Source organism: Nansenia antarctica (genome assembly GCF_963989245.1).
Source record: "Nansenia antarctica genome assembly, chromosome: 15".
NCBI lineage: Eukaryota > Metazoa > Chordata > Actinopteri > Argentiniformes > Microstomatidae > Nansenia > Nansenia antarctica.
Genome location: NC_137685.1, coordinates 18,361,729 through 18,374,115, shown reverse-complemented (window position 1 = coordinate 18,374,115; position 12,387 = coordinate 18,361,729).

Here is a 12,387-nt window from a genome sequence, read left to right as displayed (position 1 = left end):
GTACATGAAAATGAAAATCATTAGAATTGCATTTGAATTTGAATATTGTCTGAAAGAATGCATGCAAAAGTGGAACATGCAATTGCAATCTCATATTGCATTAGCATTTGAGTTCAGTCTACTATATGCTTCCATACCTTGGTAGCCTAGTGACCATGTCGTTGCTCATTGATAGTACAGTATCGTGTCCTCACTCTCCATAAAATTGGATAGCCTGGTTATATTACCCCACATTAACCACTGTAGCCTACTGTCTATTCATTGACATGTACATACTTTTATCAAGCTGAAGCAAGCATATTTTCTTCAGAATAGTCATTAGTGACGTTGATTACTGTGAAGTCAATGCGGACGGTGGTCAAGTTGTTAATGTAGCCTCGCGCTACGTGCACTGAATATGAATGTAAAAAGTAAATATATTTGCATGAATATCAATATGTACAGTAAAGATATATCTATACAGTGTGATGCGTACAGGACAAGGACGAATAAGATATGTGCAGTGCGCACGTATCCTTTGTGCACTCCTTCATAATACATGAGGCAATATTTCTTATGTCGGTGGAAATGGTATCCATTTCAAAGCGTTTCTCCTCTTTCATACTTCTGCCAGCGGAGGCGCAGTTGATAATTTCTCCAGTTTCTATGCGTACGCATGGCTGCCAGTGTGCTTAGAGGTGCGCACAGTTTCACAAGATCTCGCCTCTTGGGGTATCGATGATCATGAAATGCATCTGCGTTTCCTGGGGCCTCATTTATAGAAAGTACTTTGGATCAAATTTGATCTTACCCGTGGCGTACGTAGAAAACCACGTCAAAGTAGTGATTTATAAAATTTCAACGTGAGTCAATTTGACCGTGGAAACGATCGTAGCTCTACGTCAGGTAATTGACTTGACGTACGCACATTACCTACTGGTTATGCGGAGTTATTACAGGCATTTTTCGGAGTTCTGTCTGGCTTTTGACTGACCATTTATATGCAACGTTTGCAGGAAAAGTGCTATACAAATACAAAGTTATTATTATAGGCAACTATGGGCGTCAAAAAGGGTGGTACAAGATGCTCGTTCACGTGCACAACATTTTAGAGTTGATTGTGATTCATAAATGGAAGCAGGTGTGGGACTTGCAAATGCCACTGGCGTGCGCACCGTTTTATTAATCCGAATGTTGGTGTGGGTAAATGTTCTTGCTTTGCGTAGGTACGCAAGCCGTTTACGCCAGTTATACGCAAAGCTTTATAAATGAGGCTGGTCCCATAGGCTACATGAAGTCAACAATCAGCTCAGGAACACAAAATTGAGAAATATGTAGAGAAAGATAGACAGTTTAATGTATACATCTTCCACTGTATCCAAAATATCCAAAATATAATGCTTAATATGTCCGGGAGCCATGGGGTTGAACCAGCTTTTCTGCTGTTTCTTGTTGCATCAGCCATGACTGCAGCATCCTCACTCAAATGAGAGGACGTGACAGAGTTAGGACGTGACAGAGTTAGGACGTGACAGAGACAGCCACTGAGACAGCCACTGAGACAGCCACCGAGACAGCCACCGAGACAGCCACTGACACGGCAACTGACACAGCCACTGACACAGCCGCTGACACAGCCACTGAGACAGCCACTGAGACAGCCACTGAGACAGCCACTGAGACAGCCACTGAGACAGCCACTGAGACAGCCACTGACAGCCACTGAGACAGCCACTGACACAGCCACTGAGACAGCCACAGCCACTGAGACAGCCAATGAGACAGCCACTGAGACAGCCAATGAGACAGCCACTGACAGCCACTGAGACAGCCACTGACACAGCCACTGAGACAGCCACTGACTCAGCCACCGAGACAGCCACTGACAGCCACTGAGCTTTTTTTTCTCCTCCCTGATGATCTGGTTGGTGGACGGGACCTCCCTGATTGGCTGGTTGGTGGAGGGAACCTCCCTGATGACATGGTTGGTGGAGGGAACCTCCCTGATTGGCTGGTTGGTGGAGGGAACCTCCTTGATGACATGGTTGGTGGAGGGTACCTCCCTGGTTGGCTGGTTCATGGAGGGAATCTCCCTGATTGTGAGACAGTTTGACCTCCAGACACTTCCTCCTCAGGCTCATGTCCAGCCTGGGCTCTTGCTTCTCCTGCAAAGCCCTCTGGGAAGGGTTGGTGTCACCAGTACTAGCCGGGTGGGGCAGGATGACCGTTCTCAGGTTAGGCTTTGTGTTCAGGTTGGGGTTAACCTGTGGTCTGCTCTTGTCCCTCAGCCGGCTGTCCCACAGAGAGAACACAGAGCCGGTCACATGGCCCATGACCCTGCTGTCTCCCGTGGCCAGCGAGGGCACCAGAAGAGACGTCAGGTCTCCCACGTACCTGTTGACCCGCTGGGGGAAGCCCCAGAGACGATGGCTGAGTTTGCCTCGGACGTGCGACTCCAACTTCTCTCTGGTCTCCTGAGAGATGAAGGGGACGGAGGCGGCCCGCAGGAACATCATGATGGGCTTGCCCTCCGTTGCCGTGGTGACAGGCTGGCACGGAGAGTTGGCCCGTGGGCAGGAGGCACTCGTGCCGGACTCCAGGGGGCGTCTGGGGCGGCACTGGGCCTCCGGGGGTCCACGCCTCCACTGCACGACCAGCCGGCCCGGTCTGGGGGTAGGGCTCTGGTTGAGAGTGGCGTGGGTAGTACTCTGCTCGGGGCTCTGGTTGAGAGTGGCGTGGGGGTTAGTGGTCAGGTCTTGTTTGTGCTGGTTGTGATGGAGGTCCGGGTCAGAGTCTTGAAAATCCAGAGACAGCAGGGGGTCACGGGTCGTGTTCTCAGAGGAACTGTGACAGGCACTGGAGTCTTGCTGGCAGGCTGAACTTTTTGACTGGAAGAAGTCTGGCACGCCTGGACACCTGTCCCCCCCCCCTCTTCTGTTCCTATGGCGACACGTTCTACAGGGCCTCTGAGAGCAGCAGCTGGACGACTGAGCCGAGGAGGAGGGCCAATTGGAGCAGGAGGCGGAGTCAGAGGAGGAGTCAGAGCCCAGGTGCGTATCCAGCTTAAACTCCAGGATGTCCAGCATCTTCTCCAATCGCTTTTTTAAAATTTGGTCTGTGAACTCCTTCAACAGCTTTCTGCAGGAGGACAACAAACAGGGCTCTCATTCTGGCTAACACAGCAGGCATTTAGGCTGTTCATGTTATCATCAAACCACTTTAGTTTAACAAAGAATTATGACAAATCATAATTAATGACACTTACATTTTTTGGTCAATTGTTGGTGTCGAGATTTCCTCCTGTTCAAATACAAAATGGGAATGTAATGTAAGTATTAGCCTTTTAAATACACGCAAGCCCTATCACACAGCCTTAAGACACAGCCCTGACACACAGCATTAAAACACACAGCCCTGACACACAACCCTAATCATAACACACAGCACTAGCCCAACGTTGCTTGACGCTCATTAATATTAATATTGACGCGCAGTTTACCTCACTTGCCGGGAGCGCGCCGGTGCCACCTTTCCTCCGGTTAATCATCCAGCTCAGGAGCCAGAGCAAGGAGAGGATACACACCATGAGCTGCAATCCAATGACCGCATCGAAACCTTGAAGCTCCGAGCTGGGAACCAACCTTGGAACCGAGCTTGGATCCAAGCTTGCAGACGACTGCAAGGGCACGCGGAAGCGCACGAATTTGGTTGAAGTGGCTGACATGTTAACGGTCCGGTAACATCGCCATGGCTATAGATAAGTAAGCGCAGTCTGTCGCAATACGTGTACTCTCTGATAGATACAGCGTGTCTGAATGTTGTTGATGATTGTTATGGGCTATATATCAATGTATGATGACGTTATGTTATTATTACGTCATGGCGTCACCAGGACAACAAAATGTATTGTTGATTGTTGCGTCATTGTTTGCCCAAAAGCACTTCATTACGCTGTGTCTTGCATATTGTGTTTAAATGACCAATACAATTTTATTTCATATTTTATTGCACTGTAAATAATATAGCTCTGCGACTCCTTCCATAGTAATATCCTTTCAGTCTGATATGCATTGTTGCTAAAACCGTATACTCCATATGCGAGTGTTCACTTTTGCTAGGTCCGAGAAAAATCGATTTTAATAGCGATGTTAATCTGTTGTTGCCACCGCATCTTTCTCACATTTTCAACTCCTGCTTGAGCTGTAGCCTACTCAAGTCGAATTTTGTGTTGAATTTGGATTTTTTTTTTTTACGTATTATATTATTATATATTATATATATTAGTGACATTGAACTACTTAAACAGTTATTGTGTAATTTGTTTATTGCAAACAGCTGAGAAATAGTTTGCCAATAAACCTAATGTGCAATTGGGGGTTGAATAATTTTGATTGCAACTGTACAAGACAGGTTGCTAGTCTCGATTCATTGGTTGTGACCTGTGTGAAAGATGCTTTAGAGACGAGGAACAACTGCAGAACAATCATTTATAAATACTTTTATTAAGAATTCAGCAAGCCAAACATTCCACATAACTTATGTTAAACTAATGTTTGCTAACTATTTATTTTACAAAAATATTACATACCAGTCCAATAACATTTTAACAACGTATGCTCTTCAATGGTAACGCATGTAAGGAAGGAGACGAAGGAGGAAGACATATTTACTTGAACCAACATTTTGTCACACAGTGCGCCAAGTGTTCCATCAATCTTAATCAAGGTTATACAAAGCAAAACTGACAGCAACAATTATTTGTGTAAAACACAATAGCAAGTACAATAGATTTACGTACAACAACAACAACAACAACAACAACAACAACAACAACAACACCATACAGGGTTTAACTATATCACATCGATAATATCAGACTATACCTGACCTCTTCCCCCTCACTGGTTCCCTCTCAGCCTTACACCTAGTCTATAGGGCTTGGGGGACAGAGTAACTCCAAACACAGGAGTGTAGTCAGGTTCCCCTGCGTCCTCAGGCCAGACAAACTGGAAGCGTCGCAGAAGCGTCACCATAATCAGGAAAAGCTCCATACGAGCTAGTCCTTCAAAAACAGAAAAACATATTCACATACCGGTATTCACAACAATATTAAGAAAATAAAATCAACTATAAAAGCAAGCTAAAAGACATGAGGTCAGTGTCTCATCTGGTTCATCAGTGGTTCATCTGCGTCATATGCGTATAATGCGGTCAACAAAAATACATTGCTCCCCTCTCTCTCCACTACCGCAATGCAAGGTGCGCAGGTGCTTAAATTACCTTGCAATATCACCCCCCATAACCATATGACTTCTCAATACGGTGATCAAGGCAATAAACAAACAATCAAAGTAGGATTACAGACTTTCAGTCTGCCTCCATCCATGTGGATGAACCACCCAAAGACCTGAGGTGTTGTCGGAGGCATGAATATGATTTAGGGGGTATTTAGTATAACAGGCTGGGTTTATTGTGAGTTTACTTGTTTGTTTATTGCCTTGATCACCGTATTGAGAAGTCATATGATGAGACACTGACCTCATGTCTTTTAGCTTGCTTTTATAGTTGTTTTTATTTTCTTAATATTGTTGTCTTTATTTGCACTTGACACCACGGACCTCATTGTCTCTTAGCTTGTTTTATAGCATTTTCGCTTTTGAATTTTTCTAGTGTGTAATATTTGTGATATGTTATGTGTATAGGTTTGTGAATATGTGAATATGTTTTTCTGTTTTTGCACCTTCAGAAGAACCACTACAATTTCATTGTATAGGCAACTGTACAAGGACAATAAAGTCTATTCTATTCTATATTCTATACGCATTGTTTGTTATTTTTCTGGTTTTGATCGCTTATGGATTATTTTTGTACGTCGCCAAGTTTGATTGTTCTATTCAATAAATGCGGATTGTTTGGCGCATCATACAATTACCAGCCAGACCCTGGTTGCGTCTCTCAGCGACTTTTTACTTTTGGCTCTATCTATCTATCTCGCTACAGGTGTCATATAACCCTAACCCATATCCTGTCATATAAAAGTACGTTATTGAATCTCCAGGTAAAGTAGGCAATTTCTGACATCCATCACTTTTGCTGTCGTTAAGATACTTTATTTTTCTGTTTCGGTAGTCTGTCCAATGTGACAGTTGCCCTCCTCCACCGGCCCTAGTTTTGGATCTAGCTTGCTGTTCATTATTTTCATGATAAATTGTAGCTAGCTAGCTATAACATCTTCATATACACCATACAGGCTACTGATTAACAGTAGGCACTGATTAACAGTAGGCAAATGCCCATTGAACAGATTTATTCATTATCCTATCTTAAGAAAACTAATGTAACACTCTCATCTGGGGATTTACACGGCAAATCAAATCAAAGATCGACACATCCCTGATGACAGGGAGAGGACGTATGACTGCTCTGATGAATCAACCCCTATTTCATTCATTTTCTCTATATAACGAAGTCGATCATTGATCGGCAACGACACTATATAATAGTTTGCCTAACTGGCAATCGGATTTGGGCTCCTAATATCTAAAAAGCACTACGGTTTTCTTATTTTATCTGATTAAAGTAGCAAAGACCAGAAATTTCCATTGACCGCCAGTCAAACTTCTACACTGCTATCACCCAAAAAGGGGCGTGGACATGACTACCCGGATGCGTTAGAATTGCATAGAGAGTTTGAATTTTGTCCGCTGTAAAGCGGATGCGTTTCCTAGAACATGTAAATGCAATTGCTGATCACATTATTGCATTACAATTTGAATATTGACACAAATAACGCAGGCAAAAGTGGCAAATGAATATGCTATTTTGGGATTGCATAGTCATTTTAATTTTGTCAGCTACAAAGCGGATGTGTTAACTAGAACATGTAAATGCAATTGCGAATCACATTATTGCATTACAATTTGAATATTGACTCAAATAACGCAGGCAAAAGTGGCAAATGAATATGCTATTTTGGGATTGCATAGTCATTTGCACATTAGAATGAACTTTTGAATTTTGTCAGTTACAAAGCAGCGCATGACTTTGAAAATGAAATGTCAAATGGCTTTGCATTATCATTTTAATATTGACAGTGAATGTGCACATCAGGTACATGAAAATGAAAATCATTAGAATTGCATTTGAATTTGAATATTGTCTGAAAGAATGCATGCAAAAGTGGAACATGCAATTGCAATCTCATATAGCATTAGCATTTGAATTAGGTCTACTATATGCTTCCATATCAAAAAGCTCCTCTTCCTGTTTTAACCAGGACAAGTTTCTGCTTTACTTTTAATACTAAGCAGAACAGATGTGTGGATAGCAACAGAGATCTGGAGGTTTTTAAATTTCCCTGGCCTTCCCCCCCACTTAGCCATTGTTATGTCCCTGGCTTTTATTGTTTTATTGTTTTTAGTCCTTTTATCTTCTCTTCTTTTAAATTGTTATCACATCTTGTATTGTGTTGCATTTTATTTAATATCCTGCACTTTACCTGTTTTACATCTGTGAAGCACTTTGGTTCAGCTGCTGCTGTATGTAAATGTGCCATATAAATAAAGTTGACTTGACTTGACTTGAGATTTGACGATTGAAACCTGTATGTTATTTTAACCTACAATCAGGGAATATTCAAATATGTATAGGAACTTAGTGTGATTTTGAGATCCTAACCTGGGCAATGTTGGAAGCAGCTGGCAGGCATAAGCAATCAAAATAACTTTTCCTGTACAAAATCGCCGCCCTGTGGTTGAAATAGATATAACATTGAGCATATCCATGTGTCAGGGTGACTAATCATGGTGACCTGATTGGTTACCATAAAACTTGCTATGACATTACAATTATGGCATTATAATTATCCATAAAAGGCATCATGTACTAATGCTTAGCTGTTGCAGCCGGGCATAATAATATGATCAATGACTGTGTTATAAGTAACATTTACATTGACCTTTAGCAGACCTTTAGCAGACGCCTTTATCCAAAGCAACTTACGTTTAAAGTAAGTGAATCATCTATACATCAGTCATCATCACAAAAACAAATATATACATTTACAGAGAGGCACAATTGCAGACAATGGCATTGTAAATTGGGGGGTAGGGCCATGTGTGACATTCCAAATATAAACACGTACTGTATTAAATACTGTATTAAATACATTTTAATAGAATCAGTGGCGGCCTACGGCCATGGGAGACATTCCTAACATTGACACTTATCAAATGTATCTCAATGGAGGGATGGGTTACTGTGTCAAAGTATCACAATCGGTAAATGGCTGTATTGGCTGTATATGTAATATACTGAATGGTAAAGATGTGTTTACACAAAAGCACACCGACACTCGTGACATGGCATAGAGACTAAACTGTTTTAATTAGGCTACTTATTATATTATTATTACATTATTATAAGTGTCATGGGTCTTTGTCACATACATGAAAAATAATATCTGTGCAATTAATATCTGAGTCATGAGAAGTATTATTTGAAGGACAAAATAGCCTAAACTGTTTTAAAATACAGCACACACACCCTAAGAGTTACAGCACACACCCTAAGAGTTACAGTACACACACCCTACGAGTTACAGCACACACACCTTAAGAGTTACAGCACACACACCCTACGAGTCACAGCACACACACCCTAAGAGTTACAGCACACACACCCTACGAGTTACAGCACACACACCCTAAGAGTTACAGCACACACACCTTAAGAGTTACAGCACACACACACCTTAAGAGTTACAGCACACACACCCTAAGAGTTACAGCACACACACACACCCTAAGAGTTACAGTACACACACCCTAAGAGTTACAGCACACACACCCTAAGAGTTACAGCACACACACCCTAAGAGTTACAGCACACACACACACCCTAAGAGTTACAGTACACACACCCTAAGAGTTACAGCACACACACCTTAAGAGTTACAGCACACACACACCTTAAGAGTTACAGCACACACACCCTAAGAGTTACAGCACACACACACACACACCCTAAGAGTTACAGCACACACACCCTAAGAGTTACAGCACACACACCCTAAGAGTCACAGCACACACACCTTAAGAGTTACAGCACACACACCCTAAGAGTTACAGCACACACACCTTAAGAGTTACAGCACACACACCCTAAGAGTTACAGCACACACACCTTAAGAGTTACAGCACACACACCCTAAGAGTTACAGCACACACACCCTAAGAGTTAAGAGTTACAGTACACACACCCTAAGAGTATGGACAATTTGTACTGCTAATTGTATCCTGTTTTATGTCTTGTACTATTGTCACCTTTATCCTGACTTATCTTGCCTTTTGTTACTCAAAAAAAATGTTACTCTCTTACACTTGTGTAATGTGATGTAACAATAAAACTTGAAACTTGAAACAGTATATGGTCAAATTATCTGCAGTGCTGGGCTTGCAGCAGTCAGGTGATCCTGAGTCAATAATGAACTTGTAGTGATTACTGGCAACCAGTATGAGCTGGTTCAGACTACACTGGGTAACAGGCGGACACTGGGTAACAGGCGGACATTGAGTGATCATTGAGCAAGCCTGGGCTGAGACTGTCGCTGGACAATCAAACTTATGTACCTTGTATCTCAAGGCTAGCAAACTATGAACTTTACCTTTAACCTTATGTGCTAACTTCGTTGCAAGATAGCTGCTGCAACGCCTTTACGCAAATAAATCATTGTGAATGAATTATAATGATATGACTGACAGAAATACTCAATACTGCTTTCTCCAGGAGCTCAGCTCTTAGCAGAACACAATGGGAGTATGAATAAATCAACCAATGATCAACTCTCTAGTTGCCTCACAGCCCTGTCCTCGGTATCCATAGATCTAAGGTCAATGAAACACACAACTCTCTAGTTGCCTCACAGCCCTGTCCTCGGTATCCATAGATCTAAGGTCAATGAAACACACAACTCTCTAGTTGCCTCACAGCCCTGTCCTCGGTATCCAGAGATCTAAGGTCAATGAAACACACAACTCTCTAGTTGCCTCACAGCCCTGTCCTCGGTATCCATAGATCTAAGGTCAATGAAACACACAACTCTCTAGTTGCCTCACAGCCCTGTCCTCGGTATCCAGAGATCTAAGGTCAATGAAACACACAACTCTCTAGTTGCCTCACAGCCCTGTCCTCGGTATCCAGAGATCTAAGGTCAATGAAACACACAACTCTCTAGTTGCCTCACAGCCCTGTCCTCGGTATCCAGAGATCTAAGGTCAATGAAACACACAACTCTCTAGTTGCCTCACAGCCCTGTCCTCGGTATCCAGAGATCTAAGGTCAATGAAACACACAACTTTTGTATTATTCTGAAACTAATTACATCAGGATCTTTGATCATATCTGGATCATCTTTATTGACGTCTGCAGGAAGTTATGGTCAATAGTGGGGTAAACTATTATCTGGGTTTACCTATTGACCTCTCTTATCTGTTTTTCTTTGACAACCTTTTTTATGATGTAGATATGAACCTTGTAGGGAAATTGTGCTTTCTTTGATATTGTCATGTCATGCTACCTTGGCAATTGTGACTATTAAACATTGTTGACTAACTTTAGGCCTTAAACTAATTGAATATGCCCAGTTAAAATGTCTGAGTTTGGATTGAACCAACTCACAGATTGACGGCTGACTGATTTAATATGACTCATGTCGTAAGCCTGCACTCATGATGATAACATTGAATGGATTTCATTCTTTTTTTTTTACTATTCTATTGCAGCACGATGTCACTGTATGATAGGCTGCTTTTAGAGTCAAATCTTTTGTCGTACTTGACCTGAATTTACAGTACAGGCCAAAAGTTTGGACACACCTTCTCATTCAATGCGTTTCCTTTATTTCCATGACTATTTACATTGTAGATTCTCACTGAAGGCATCAAAACTATGAATGAACACATAGGAATTATGTACTTAACAAAAAAGTGTGAAATAACTGAAAACATATTATTATTAACACATTATATTTAATATTATTATTATATATTTTATTAACAACACAAAAGCAAAGGGTGGCTACTTTGAGGAATCTAAAATATAAGACATATTTAGAGTTATTTCACACTTTATTGTTAAATACATAATTCCTATGTGTTCATTCATAGTTTTGATGCCTTCAGTGAGAATCTACAATGTACCAAATAGTCATGAAAATAAAGGAAACGCATTGAATGAGAAGGTGTGTCCAAACTTTTGGCCTGTACTGTAATTGCAATTGTTTGCTTTCTTGTTACACATTGGTAATACAAAGTTTACGCCCAATGCCCTCCTCTCTTGGCCCAGACTGTCCTATCCGAACACACGATGGGACTGTTGTGTAATGACTAGTGTTGTTCCGATACCGATACTAGTATCGGCATAGCCACCGATACGCACAAAAATGCTGGTATCGGTATCGGCGAGTACTAACAAATAATAACTCCCGATACCACGTTGCGTTTTTCTCAGCTTGTCTGTAACCTGACACCGCCTTCCTAACACAGACATGCGCAGACATGCCCAGGCATGCTCCTCCCAGAGCAGCTGCTCTCAACCAATGGCGTGGCAGCTTTTGTTTTCACTTCACTATCGCGGAAAAACAAACACGCATGCTATAGAGGAAAACATGTCGGCGGTTTGGAGATATTTTAAGGTGGATAGTCCGGTGTGGACAACGGCTAAATGCACAATTTGCGGTCTCAATGTGTCGAGGGGTGGCACTAAAGCTGCCAGTTTCAATACTAGCAACTTAATTAAGCATTTAAAGCTAAAACATATTAAAGAGCACGACGAGTTTCTGTCATCTACTGCAGCGACAGCGAGCAAGAGAACGGATGGACCAAAACAACAAATGCTGAGTAGCGCATTCCATAAAAAGGACCAGTGGGACGCGACGAGTGAAATGGCAAGAAAGATGACTGAGAAAATGTCTGAAATGATTGTGCTCTGTGACCTGCCCCTCTCCTTTGTTGACAATGTGGGATTCCGCCTTTTTATGGCTCACGCGGTACCTAAATACAAAATACCAGGTCGCAAATACATCACGGAGACGGCCGTCCCTGTCCTCAATAAGAAGGTGACTGAGCATGTTTCAGATAAACTAGGAAAGGTGCAGGCCATCAGCTTCACTACGGATATTTGGACCAGCGACGTCTCCCCACTGTCCCTGCTTAGTTTAACTGCTCACTGGGTGGACTCCGAATCATACAACCGGGAAAGCGTTGTGCTGCATGCAAACGAGTTCAAGGGGTCCCACACTGGTGAAGCAATTGCAGAAGCAATTGAGAGTATGCTGCTTAACTGGAACATCCCAAAGTCCAAGGTAACATTAGCCTACTTCTTTGTTCTTGTCTTACTCTAAAATGTTGT